The sequence below is a fragment of the Ornithorhynchus anatinus genome, chromosome X1, assembly GCF_004115215.2.
Source record: "Ornithorhynchus anatinus isolate Pmale09 chromosome X1, mOrnAna1.pri.v4, whole genome shotgun sequence".
NCBI lineage: Eukaryota > Metazoa > Chordata > Mammalia > Monotremata > Ornithorhynchidae > Ornithorhynchus > Ornithorhynchus anatinus.
This window is the reverse complement of record NC_041749.1, coordinates 94722654-94735712: the sequence shown is the minus strand read 5'-3', so window position 1 is coordinate 94735712 and position 13059 is coordinate 94722654. Positions and strand designations below refer to the sequence as shown.

Here is a 13059-nt window from a genome sequence, read left to right as displayed (position 1 = left end):
AATTGTAGATGTGGAAGGACATTGTGAGTCCATTGGATCAATCCTTCTGTTTCCAGAATGACTAATCCATCCATCACAGGTACTACAATGCACTAATATTCTATCCTTGAAATATTATTTTGATTGTCATCACATACAAAATTTTAAGTTCATGTGTAAATGAGATCCAGAATACTCTGATAGGTACATTGTTTTATATAACTCTGTATTAACAACTAAGGTTCTTAATATATGACAAGTTATATTGTTTCTCTCTCATTATTCCATGATATTCTTGCATCCACTGATCAAGCTCTTTCTCTAGTTTCTAACAAGATCAATGAAGGATTTAGGGAGTGTAGATTTAGGGTATGATATTTGGTATTTTAAAAAGATAATCAGTCTTCTGTAACCATATCGGCATTATACCATTATGGAGAATGGAAGCAAGTCTAGGAAACTGAGGTTTGCTTGGAGATGCAAATGAGGCTACCATATCAATGACAAAGTACTGAAAATGAAATTCATTAAATTACTGTCCCATGTCAATTTGAAGTAAAGATAATTTGGACAACTCTGTTTTGATTTGCACCAGAGTCAGAATATCCACTCAGAGCCCATCAGCCTTTTCCTCTTGTCTTCTGTACATATGAATCAGTTTGGAGGGAGCATCATAATTCTGGTTTAAATCATGAAAGGGTTTGTTTCAGTATGAATAGTCTAGAGAACCTTGTCACACCTTAAATCATGATCATTTGCATATTCAAAGTCCATAATCTCTATTCGTTTGTCTCCAGACACATCAGCTCAATTGGAGTGGTTTTAATAACCATAATCATTCTGCCACTGAATTATCAAAGCATCAAGATTGAAGGAACAGCACAAGTTCATTAGATCCAATAATCTGCGTTCAAAATAATTTATCTAGAACAGGAACTGCAATAGACTACTGTTCTACCCAAGAAAAAGCTGATTATTAATTGTAGCCTCTTATGGAATTGTAAGAAATTTATGACTAATCCAGGAGATGCCAAATTTTCTCTATTACAATTACAGTGTTGTTTCTATTGCATTTTGTACCTTCAAATTCTTGTGAACAATCAATTAGGTCTTTGTTTATTCATTCAATAGTATTTTTTGACCACTTACTGTGTGGTGAGCACTGTACTGAGTGTTTGGGAGAGTACAATATAACAAACAGATATATTGCCTGCACACAACAAGCTTACAATCTAGAGGGGGAGACAGACATTAATATAAATCAATTACAGATGTGTACATCAGTACTGTGGGGCTGGGAGTGGGTATGAATAAAGGGAAAAGTCAGGGTGAGACGGAAGGGAGTGGGAGAAGAGGAAAGGAGAGCTTAGTCTGGGAAGGGAGGTGTACCTTCAGCAATGCTTTGAAGGGGAGGATGGTGATGGTGATCTGTTGGTGATGAAGTAGGAAGGTGTTCCAGACTAGCAACAATATGTGGGTGAGAGGTCAGCAGGTTGCCTATCCACCTCCATATCCAACAAAAACTCCTCTCCATTGGCTTTAAAACACTCCATCACCTCGCCCTCTCCTACCTCCTTCTACAACCCAGTCGGCACACTTCACTCCTCTCTTCCTATCCTTCTCACTGTGCCTCGATCTCACCTGTCTTGCCACCAACCCCTGGTCCACATACTACCTCTGGCCTGGAACACCTTCCCTCCTCAAATCCACCAGACAATTAGTCTCCCCACCCCCACCCCAACTCCTACCCCGCCAAAGCCTTACTGAAGGCACATCTCTTCCAAGAGGGCTTCCCAGACTAAACCCCAGTTTTCCTCATCTCCCACTCCCTTCTGCATTGCTCCTGACTTGCTCCCTTTGCTCTTCCCCCCTCTCCCTACCTTACAGCACTTATGCATATATCTGTAATTTTATTTATATTGATGTCTATTTTTATTAATGTCTATCTCTCCCCCTCTAGACTGTGAGCTGCCTGTGGGCAGGGATTTTCACTCTTTGTTGCTATATTATACTTTCCCAAACACTTAGTATAGTGTTCTGCACACAGTAAGTGCTCAATAAATATCGAATGAATGGATGAAATTGAGGTACAGTGAGAAAGCATTAGAGGAGTGAAGTGTGTGGTCTGCATTGTAGAAGAGTAGCGAAGTGAGGTAGGAGGGGGCAAGGTGATTTTTGTTTGATGTGGAGGTGGATGGGCAACCCCTGGAGGTTCTAGTTGCTAATAAGATTGATGAATTACTGGGGGAGTACAAATTTAGTGTGTGATACTTGGCTTTAAAATGCATTCAGCCATCTGGTACAATATAAGATAATATATGATCCTGGAAATTCAGGCAAGAGCAGAAAAGAAAGTGTTTCTTGTTGAAGGTACTGAATATATTTGCAGCAGTGGTGACTAAACAGTGAATGTGAAAAGCATTAAAATTTTGTGTCATGTAACAGTGATATTAGTATAATCTGCCCAATCCTTCTTGATTTGCACCAGGATCGTAATAACATCATCTCTCTCTTCTTGTCTCCTCTATAGCTTGGCCAGATAGAATGACCGTTATGATTCTGGTTTCAATCCAGAGCAGAATTTTCTTTACATGTAGAAAATCTAGAAAACTGCATCTGGATTGACATCATGGTCAGAATATACACTCAGAGCTCGTCACCTCTTTCCATCTTGACCTAAGTGGAGCACACATAATACCCTAATCATTTCACTGTGGAAATACCTAATTTATATGTGAAAGACCCTCTCTTGTCCATTGGAGCCACAGTCCTATTTCTGTAATGATTAATCCATCCTGGACAAGTGATACATTGTACTCATATTCTATCCTTGTATAAGCTTATTTTGATTATTTGATTATAACCTTGTATGGACTTGTGTTAAATTCAAGTATAGATGAGATCCCGTACACTGTACAATAGTTATATTGTTTTTCCTTCTTATTCTTGCAACCACTGACCAATCACCTTGTCTAGTTCCTAACATGATCAATGTGGGATTGTTGAAGTGTAGATTTGGGATATGAAATTTGGTGTTTTCCAAAGTCAGTGTGCCTCTGTAACCCTTGCAACATCATATGATTATGGAGAATGGCAGCAAGTCTAGAAAATTAAGGGTTACTTGGTGCAGATGCTGACTGAGACTGCTTTATCAAAGACCAAGTACTCAAAATGAAATGCATTAAAATTTTGTCCCATGTAATTGTGATGTACTCTGCTTTGATTTGAACCAGGGTTCAAATACCTACTCAGAACCTAGCAATTCTTTCCTCTTGTTTCCTATATACACTGGCTAGTTTGGAGGGAGAATTGTTATTTTGAGTTTAGCCATGAAATAATTTTTTTTTCAATATGAACAGTATTGAAGACCTTGTCATGACTGATGTCATGATCCTATTATATACTCCATCATCTCTTTTAATTTGTCTCTGTGCACATTGGCCCAATTGGAATAGCCTTAATAACCATAATCATTCTCCCATTGAATTATGGAAGTGAAGAGGTGTGAAGGAACAGCACAGATTCATTGAATCCATCCCCACCTTCAAACTCAATAATTCATCCAGAACAGATGCTACATTGAACTAATGTTCTACCCTTGGAAAAGCTAATTCTGACTATGACCTATTATGAAATTGTAATAAATTCATAACCAATCTAGAGGAGATGACAAATAGTCTCTATCACAGTTACAGTGTTGTATTTATTAAATTTTCTACCTTTTATTTTTCATGACTAATCCAGTAGCTCCTGATCTAATTCCTAACAAGATGCACGAATTATTGTGGGAGTGTAAATTTAGGGTGCAATATTTGGGGTCTATAAAATGCACTCAGTCATCTTGAACCATATACGACACCATGCGATCATGGAAAATTTAGGCAAGTGTAGAAAACAAAAATTTCTTGTTGAAGTTACTGAATAAGGTTGCAAATATTGGAAATGAAAATGACTAGTGAAATGAAAATGAAAAGCATTTTAATTTTGCATCATGTAATTGTGATATAAAGACAATCTGGCCAGCTCTTCTGTGATTTGCACCAGGGTTGGAATAGCTACATCATCTCCTTTTTTCCTGTATTACTGACCAGGATGGACTGACCATCGTGATTCTGATTTCATTCCATGCAAGTGTTTTCTATATGTATAGATAATATTGAAAACCTTGTTTGGATTGGCATCAGTATGCAATTATATTCTCAGAGCCGATCACCTCTTTCCATGTGTTTCCATCCTCTTTGGGCCAGTTGTGTCCTCCATAAACCTTAACCTAAACATTTGGAAATTGAATCATTGTATCACAGATAGGAAAGGACTGTCACAAATCAGTGAGATCCCTCTCCCTGTATCCAGAATTAATAATACATCCAGATTAGGCTGTACATTAGACTAGTATTCCACTCCTGGAAGAGCTTATTCTGATAATAACCAAGTCATCTCAGTCTTTGTTCTGTGCTGCTTATGTGCCTAACAGTCTAATAAGCTCCAGGATGTGACACAATATAAGCAGGCCATACACAGTTCCTGTAGTATAAGGAGCTCACAGTTCATAGGGTAGGAAGAACAGGAATATAATCTTCATTTGAGGCACAAATTGAGGCACAGCAAAGTTAATTGAGCTGCCCAAGGTCACACAGTAGGTAAACTGCAAATGATTATAACCTTTTATGGAATTATAATAAATTCATGTGCAATCCAAATGCTCTCTACCACAGTTTCACTGTTGTTTTTATTTCATATCATTACCTCACATTCTTGTTAATAATGATGAGAAGCAGCATGGCCTAGTTGCAAGAGCACGGATTTGGGAGTCAGAGGACGTGGGTTCTAATCCCGGCTCTGCCCTTGTCTGTTATGTGACTTTGGGCCAATCATATCACTTCTCTGTGCCTCAATTACCTCATCTGTAAAATGGAGATTAAGACTGTGAGCCCCACGTGGGACAACCTGATTATCTTGTATCCTCTCCAGATCTTAGAACAGTGCTTGGCACATAGTAAGCACTTAACATATGCCATCATCATTATTATAATTGTTATCACTGATCTAGCTCCTGATCATATATTGTGACCTCTAGGTTCTTAAGAGAAAATGATTGATGCTTTACCACTCACAGAGTGTTATATTGTTTTTTCTATCTTATTACATTGTAACTTCAAATTCTTGTGACAACTGACCTAACTTCTGATCTAGTTCCTCTATAGATCACTGAGTATTTTTTGAGGGTAGATTTAGGCTTAGATATTTGCTGTTTCTGAAGTGCATAAAGCTGTTTGGAACCATATAAAGTGATTCTGATGTTGCAAAAGTCAAACGAGTCTAGAAAACTAAGAACTTCTTGGTGAAGGTGTAGAACAAGGCTACAATGCCAATAACTAAATACTAGAAATGAAAAATCTTGAAATTCTGTGCCATGTAATTGTGATATAATGATAATCTTTGCAATTCTGATTTGTTTTACAGTAGGATTAGAATACCTTTTCTGAGACCTTCATCTCTTTCCTCTTGTCTCCTGTACACATAGGCCAGGTTGGAGTGACCATCATGAATTCTGGTTAATGTCAAGGCAAGTATTTTCTTTACATACAGATAGTCTCAAAAATTGCATCTGGATTGACACCAAGGTCAGATTATGTACTCAGAGCCCATCATCTCTTTGTATTTGTCTCTGTTCATATTTGCCCAGTTGGACTGGCTTCTATAACCTCAATCATTTCCCCAATCAATCATCAAATCTCAGCATTCAAAAACATATCACGAGTCCATCTGGTCCATTCCCCGGTCTCTAAAATTACTAATCCATCTAAGACCAGTGCTATATTAGACTGATATTCTACCCTTGGAAAAGTTTATTCTGATTGTATCCTTATAAGGAATTGCAATAAATGTATCCCCTCTCAGGGTCATACCTGGAGAGTTCCCAATACTCTACCAGTCTTGGCTACAGGAGGGAGAGTCAGGCAGAGGCATATCCATTCCATTCTAGCTTGGGCAGTGACTAGCGAGTGGAAGGCAATCTGCTACCAGTCAAAACTCACCTGTGCTGGGCAGCAGCGGCTTGGGAGAGAATCAAGGGCGAAGACTCAAGTTTACTGCGCGGAAGGGGGTAATGGTAAATGACTTCCATATTTTTACCAAGAAAACTCTATGGATACACTACCAGAACAATTGCAGGTGGAGGTGAGGTGTTCTGGGAGAGATATGTCCATGGTGTCACTATGTGTCAAAGATGATTCAATGGCTTAAGACAAAAAAAAATGGTATATGTAATCCAGATGAAGTTCCAAATACTCTCTCAGGTAGTTCCATTTCATATTAAGCAGATATTTTTATATAGATACATATTGATATATTTGTATGTAGGAAATGGCATATATACGTGTGCATGTGTGTGTATACACACACATATATAGTGACCAAAGGACACAATATAAAATGATTGACGCTTAGTGTGTAGCCAATAATACAAATGCATATCTGACAACCCCTTCCACATCCTATACCTGTAAAATTGTGCCTTTCTGTATTGTTGCATTTATTACCATCCAAATTTTTTTTCCAGGAGTCATACCCTGTTGTGATTGCTGAATGGCAAGCTCTCCACCTTTTTGCTGCTGCCTCCCAACTGTCTCCTGCTACAGCACATATTGAAGGTTTTGCTCCATAGCATCTTTAAAACATTTGCTCTGTCCACCCACCTCCACATCAAACAGAAACTCCTCACCATTGACTTTAAAGCACTGTCACCTTGCCCTCTCCTACTTCATCTCGCTACTCTCCTACTACAACCCAACCTGCACACTTCACTCCTATAGTGCTAACTTTCTCACTGTACCTCAATCTTGTCTATCCTTCTTTTGACCTCTCACCCACATCCTGCCTCTGGCCTGGAACACCCTGTCTTCTCATATCTGACAGAAAATTACTCTCCCTGCCTTCAAAGCCTTATTAAAGGCACATCTTCTCCAAGAGGCCTTCCCTGACTAAGCCCACCTTTTCCTCTTCTCCCACTGCCTTCTGCATCACCCTGACCTGCTCCCTTTATTCATTCCCCCTCCCAGCCCCACAGAACCTACATACATAACTGTATTTTATTTGTTTATATTGTCTGTCTCCCCTTCTTGACTATAAATTTGTTGTAGGCAGGGAACTGGTCTGTTCATTGTTAAATTGTACTGTCCCAAGTGCTTAGTACAGTGCTCTGCACACAGTACATGCTCAATAAATATGATTGACTATCTGACTGATTGCTCTGGTTCAGCTCAAAATAAAGAGGCTATATGGGTATTAGGCTGCCCTCCAGTGTCCTCACATGTTCCACCCACTGAAGGAGCTGCTCGTACTGCTTCATTGATGGTAGGTCAACTGCATTCTCAGACTTCATTCTTTGGGATCCTATTCTGCCACTTTTTTAGTGCAAATATGTGTGTGTATGTGCATGTGCGCGTGCGTGCACAAATGCAAGTTTTGGTTACGATAATAAGATTCCAAAATCGGAATCTGTAGCACAGCAGCTCTTGCCCCTAATTTCAATGATGCTTGGCCCAACTTGAAAATAGAGCTTTAAATTAAAATATCTACCTGAGCACTTAGCACAGTGCTGGGACACAGAAAGTGCCTAATAAATACTATTATTATAAACGTAACATTGTATATTTTTAGTTTGGTCATATTGTAGCCACCTCATTTCAACAATAATAATAATTTTGATGTTAAGTGCGTACTATGTGTCAGATGCAAGGGTAGATGCAAAATAATGAGGTTAGGCAAGGTCCCTGTCCAACTTGGGGCTCAGAGTCTAAGTAGAAGGGAAAACAGGTATTGAATCCCCATTTCACAGTTGAGGAAATTGAGGCACATATAAACTGAGACTTGCCTAAGGTCACATGCAGCCAAGTGGCAGAGCTAGGATTATAACCCAAGTCCCCTGCTGTTCCTTCAACCTCATTTCTTTGACAATTCAATGGGGGGATGATTATGGCTACTGAAGCCACTCCAATCGGTCCATGTGTACAGAGACAAATGAACAGGGAGGATATATACAACTGAGTATATAACTTGACCATGGTATCAGTCAAGACAAGGTTTTCCAGATTGTCGGTACTGAAGAAATCTCATGCTCTTGCTACTCGGTCATTCTGCTTCACAGTCTCCCAAAGGACAATCCATTCTTCTGGATTTGGTTGTCTCCATGATTGGCTTTCTGTCTTTTTCTGACATTAGAGTATGTGACAACTTTTACTTCTGAATTGCAGCTGGAAATATTTGCTGGGCTCTGTGGTTTCCTTGGTGAAGGCTGGTATATGACCACAGTTGTCTTCAGAGTGGTTGTTAATCCAAAGATGTCTTCTAACTGTGAAATGATCCATGTTCCCTAACTTGTCCTCTAAGTGATTCAAGTGTATAGCAGGTAATGGAGGATTTCAAAGACTTGGAAAAAAATTATTTTACTTCACCTATGGATATTATTTTGCCCTTTGCTCTTAAAAAGTAATTTACTGAGAAAAGGGACACAATGATAGGCAAAGGAGTGTAGTGAAAATGTTCACCTACATGAATGTCTTGTCCTGGATCTCTGTGGTCTACCAGCTGTTTCTGTCTTTCTCATTCCTCCTCCTGCTTTTGCCATTTCTTGCCCTGAGAAAATCCTCCTGTTAATTGATTTTCATTAGGCTATCTGAGCTTTTTTGCTCTTGGATATAGTCCAAACTGTGGTATTAAGGTGACTACACTCCCATAATTAGATTTGTCACCCTGTCTAGGTTTTCATCAGATTTTGTAAAGAATAAACTAAAAACTGGAGTCAGATGCATTGAAGTGATTACCACAATAAGAGTCCCATATGTTGCCTGGGCCATAGGGTGTCAAAGACTTATTTAGCAAATGGATAGTCTTGATATTTTCAAAGTAGTCCTCCCATTATCTTGTGGATGAGAGAAAGTTCCACATTCCCAACCTAGGCTCTAAGACCTATTCTGTATTCCCCTTAGCATTATTTGGAATCAAATCCATATTTTAATAGATTTTAGCCAACTCAACTCACAAATCAGTTTCCCAAAGTTTTGGAAATGGAAACTCTACTAACTTCACTGCTATTCCCTAGGATAATAAATGGAAAAGTAAACACCAAATAGTAAACCATGACTTGTTTAAAGAAGTAAATCACATTTAGCATGAAATGGGAAATGCCAACTGCAGGGACAGGAAGCTTTAACAGAAGATCTAACATCAACCAGTCACCATGTCCTTTCTAATGTAGCATAAAACCTAGCCCTGCTACCGAGTTGAACATTTTTAAAAAATGTTATCTGTAAATGGAAATAGGCAGGATGGAGCTGTTTAATCAACACTTACCAATAGTGTTAGCCTTAGCTGAGGTGATGATCATTTATACACTCTTACAATCACTCTTGAAGGTGTGGCATTTTGGCTTATGAATTGGGTTTCGAAATGTTGTGCAACACGATAGCTTCAGGAACTACACATTTCACTTCCACGAGTATCTTGGGTGGGCAGTCATTATTATTGGAATGAACCTCAGCAGCCAGACCAAACTGTACAGTGGCAGGCAACAGTAGTAAACTGTGACTCATCCAAACTTCAAGAACCATCCCCATAACCTACAGCATTTATTGTGGCCTGCAGTAGGTTGAGCACTGGATTAGACTCTTGGGAAAGTGCCCTTGTTGCTGACAACTGCCTCTCAATAAGAGTTCCTTTAAGATAACGCCCCCGCCCCCAACCACCACCAAACCAGAGGCAAAAAGGAAAGTAGCCACCTGCTGCCCAGTATGATTACCAATCTAAAAACGAGACAATACGTCAAAAGGTCCGCTGCATTGCATTTTGCCGGGGGTTGGGGTCGGGGGTAGGTTCTCTTACAGGAATGCCTGAACGTTGTTGATGAAAGCAATTTTCTGTTGGATATGAAGGAGGGTGTTCCAGGCCAGAGGCAGGACATGGGTGAGAGGTCGGTGGCAAGATAGACAAGACTGAGGTAAAGTGAGTAGGTTGGCATTAGAGGTGTGAAGTGTGAAGGCTGGGTTGTAGTAGTAGAGCAGCAGGGTAATGTAGGGGTGGGAAAGGTAGTTAAGTCCTGTAAAGATCATGATAAGGAGTTTCTGTGTGATGCAGTGGTGATGAGCAACCACTGGAGGTACTTGTGGGGTGGAGAAACATGGACTGAATGTTTTTGTAGAAAAATGATTCAGTCAGCAGAGTGAAGTAAGGACTAGATTGGGGAAAGACAGGAATCTGGGAGGTCAGCAAGGAGGTTGATAGAGTAATCAAGGCGGGATAGGGTAAATGCTTGGGGTAGTGTGGTAGCTATTTGGATGGAGAGGAAAGGGCAGATTTTAGCCATGTGAAATTTGAGCTGACAGGATTTGGTGACAGATTTAATATGTGGGTTGAATGAGAGATGAGTCGAGGGTAATGCCAAGGTTATGGGTTTGTGATACAATGCCTACAGTGATGGGAAAATCTGGGGGAGGACAGGGTTTGGGTGGGAAGATAAGGAATTCTGTTTTGGACATGTTAAGTTTGAGGATTTGGTAAAACATCCAAGTAGACATGTCTTAAAGGCAGGAGGAAATGCAGAACTGCAGAAAAGGAGATAGATCAGGGCTGAAGATTTAGATTTGGGAATCATCCACATAGACATGGTAGTTGAAGCCATGGGAGCAAATGAGTTCTCCCAGGGAGTGGGTTTAGATAGAGGATAGAAGGAGAATAGAATAGAAATGTAACTAACTAGGAGGGGAAAAAAAATCTAATCCTAGAATCACATCATCATAATCTATCATAGTCTAAATTCCCACAATTCCTTCTGATTTTTCCAGTCTTTCACACTCTTTACATATCAATCTATATGCACAAGTGTATACACCTCTAGTGTAATCCCCAAAGTGTTTTGCATAGTGTTCTGCATACAGTAGGGCTTAACACTATTGACCGATTAATTCCAATCAAGCAGTCCACAAGCCTGGATCATAGCAGAGATATAGCAAGCTGTTTAGAAGTCAGTGAACATTTATGGGGTGACATATTTTGGGATTTGTGAGGGAATTTCATCCACCAAACCTAGTAGTTCTCAATGGAATTGGTCCATTTTACTTCCACATGACCTGATGAAAATTTCCCCCTGAGAATATGGCAAGTAAAATGTATGATGGACTGCATGAAAACATCCTTCTCTTTGGTTCTACTTGTGTGCAGGGAAATTCCTTAGTGGAATCAGCTTCTCATGTGGTATTACCAAACAGAGAAAGTCTGCTATACCATACTGCCTGCAAAGTAATGGATTTTCATAATGAAGATCTTATATTCAGCCTCTAGGTTTTAAATATAATAGGAAAACATTGATTCTAGCCAGAGGGGGGTGGACTGTGCTTGCCAGAAAAGGATAAATGAGCTCTATATGTCCACTGTCTACAAACACATCTACTAAGCAATCATGGTCATAATGTGCAGAAAGCAATCTATCAAAGACATAGAGTGCTGAATTGGGAGGGAGGACAGGCTGGAAGTGGTAACGGGCAAGCACTTAAGCCATGCCATCTGTGGGATAGATTCTCACTTCGGATCCCAAAGACTTTCACCTCTCAGCTGAATAGGATGGAGAGGGGCTCTCCAATAACAAAGACCACTTTTCTGTTTCATCTACTACAACCTCTTGTTTCCATTCTCACCTCCCTTGCCAGTTAATTCCTCCACTTTCCTTCCTCATTCTTTCCTCCACCTTGCTCTTTATCTTTGCTCCCTGATCAGAGTAGTGCTTGGGTCAGCATTGCAGAGTCGGGGAGGGAGAGGGGAAGTTGTTAATTGTTGAACAAAAGGTGACAACCAAGAGACAACCACCTGGTGGAAGACAGATTTGGATTATTCATTTGTCCATAATTGATGTTACAGGAAGGGTCATTGAATTGAGGAGATTTGCAGGCATATTATCAGACTTATTTATTGTACCAGAGGAAGGACACCAGAATAAAATGACAACTGCAAAGTATGCAACTAGGCTAGAGTATATCAATCAATGGTATTTATTGAATTTCTACTGTGTGCAGAGCTCTGTACTAAGCATGTAGCACTCAACTAAGTGCTTAGATATGTAATTGTATTCTGTCACTCCCTAGAGGGGAATACAGAGCTCATCAAAGACATTGAAAATCTTAAAGCATCCCTAAAGGACAGCATTGGGTCCATGAGAAAGTAACAGACACCCTTATCTGGATCGATATGATCCAGATTTTGGAAAGACAGTTTATGCTAATACTGGGGTGTATCTTGCTCCACTGAGAGTGGATAGAGAATTGGATTAAGTAAACATCTACAATATTTATAGAAATCTGATGTGGTCTATCACGGTCTGAGATTTCAAGAGATATGTCAAAAGACTAGGATTCCACTACTGATTCTTTTAGACTGTATGCTCATTGTGGGTAGGGAAAGTGCCTGTCAGCTCTGTTTTATTGTAAATACCACTGATTGTAATATTGATGCTGGTCGAGTTAGAGGAATTTGAATTGAAAATAGAATTATTATTTCAAAGGGGAGGAAGCTGTAAGCACAGAATAGTAGTTTAATAATGAAGGAGCAGCTAATATCATTTTGGTACATTAGAGAACTAGTCACATAAGCAGTCTTATAATAAGAGGGATTAATGAAGACTTTCACACATGATTTTAATAGAAATTCAATAGTTACAAAGTGCATTAGATTTAAAGTGCTTATTTATATGTTTTTTTGAAAATCTAATCAATTCAAAAATTTCCTAGTTCCTGTAGTAATGTGTTTTAATTAAAAATATGTATTTCCAGCAGATTTCTAATTCTGTTTGGTCATTAAAATATTATCTGGAACTATATTGCAAATGGAGGCAAGCTATGTGAAGTAAGATGCAAAGAGAGGTATAAATTAGGGGTTTTTTTCACTACAGAATTTACCATCTTAATTTGGGGAGATAATTTAATTTCTTAACTCTTTCACAGATAGTCTAATCCATTGTTTACAAGAGCAGGAATAAAATGAAACTTCCTGGTGTAAAAATGGACTAAATCAAGATGCAGTACATTCTAAAAA

The 13059-nt window shown here is 39.2% G+C and overlaps 3 non-coding genes across 3 annotated transcripts; all 3 read left to right on the top strand.

The window, feature by feature from the left end:
- Positions 1-2507: 2507 nt before the first annotated feature.
- On the top strand, positions 2508-2633 carry MIR1422J (microRNA mir-1422j). The gene has a single exon (NR_034799.1). It is a non-coding gene; the product is annotated as a microRNA mir-1422j (primary transcript).
- A 1440-nt stretch (positions 2634-4073) lies between these two features.
- Positions 4074-4186, top strand: MIR1422D (microRNA mir-1422d). Its single transcript, NR_034800.1, has one exon. It is a non-coding gene; the product is annotated as a microRNA mir-1422d (primary transcript).
- A 1684-nt stretch (positions 4187-5870) lies between these two features.
- Positions 5871-6007, top strand: LOC114807112. The gene has a single exon (XR_003755165.1). It is a non-coding gene; the product is annotated as a small nucleolar RNA SNORA7 (small nucleolar RNA).
- Positions 6008-13059: the final 7052 nt, after the last annotated feature.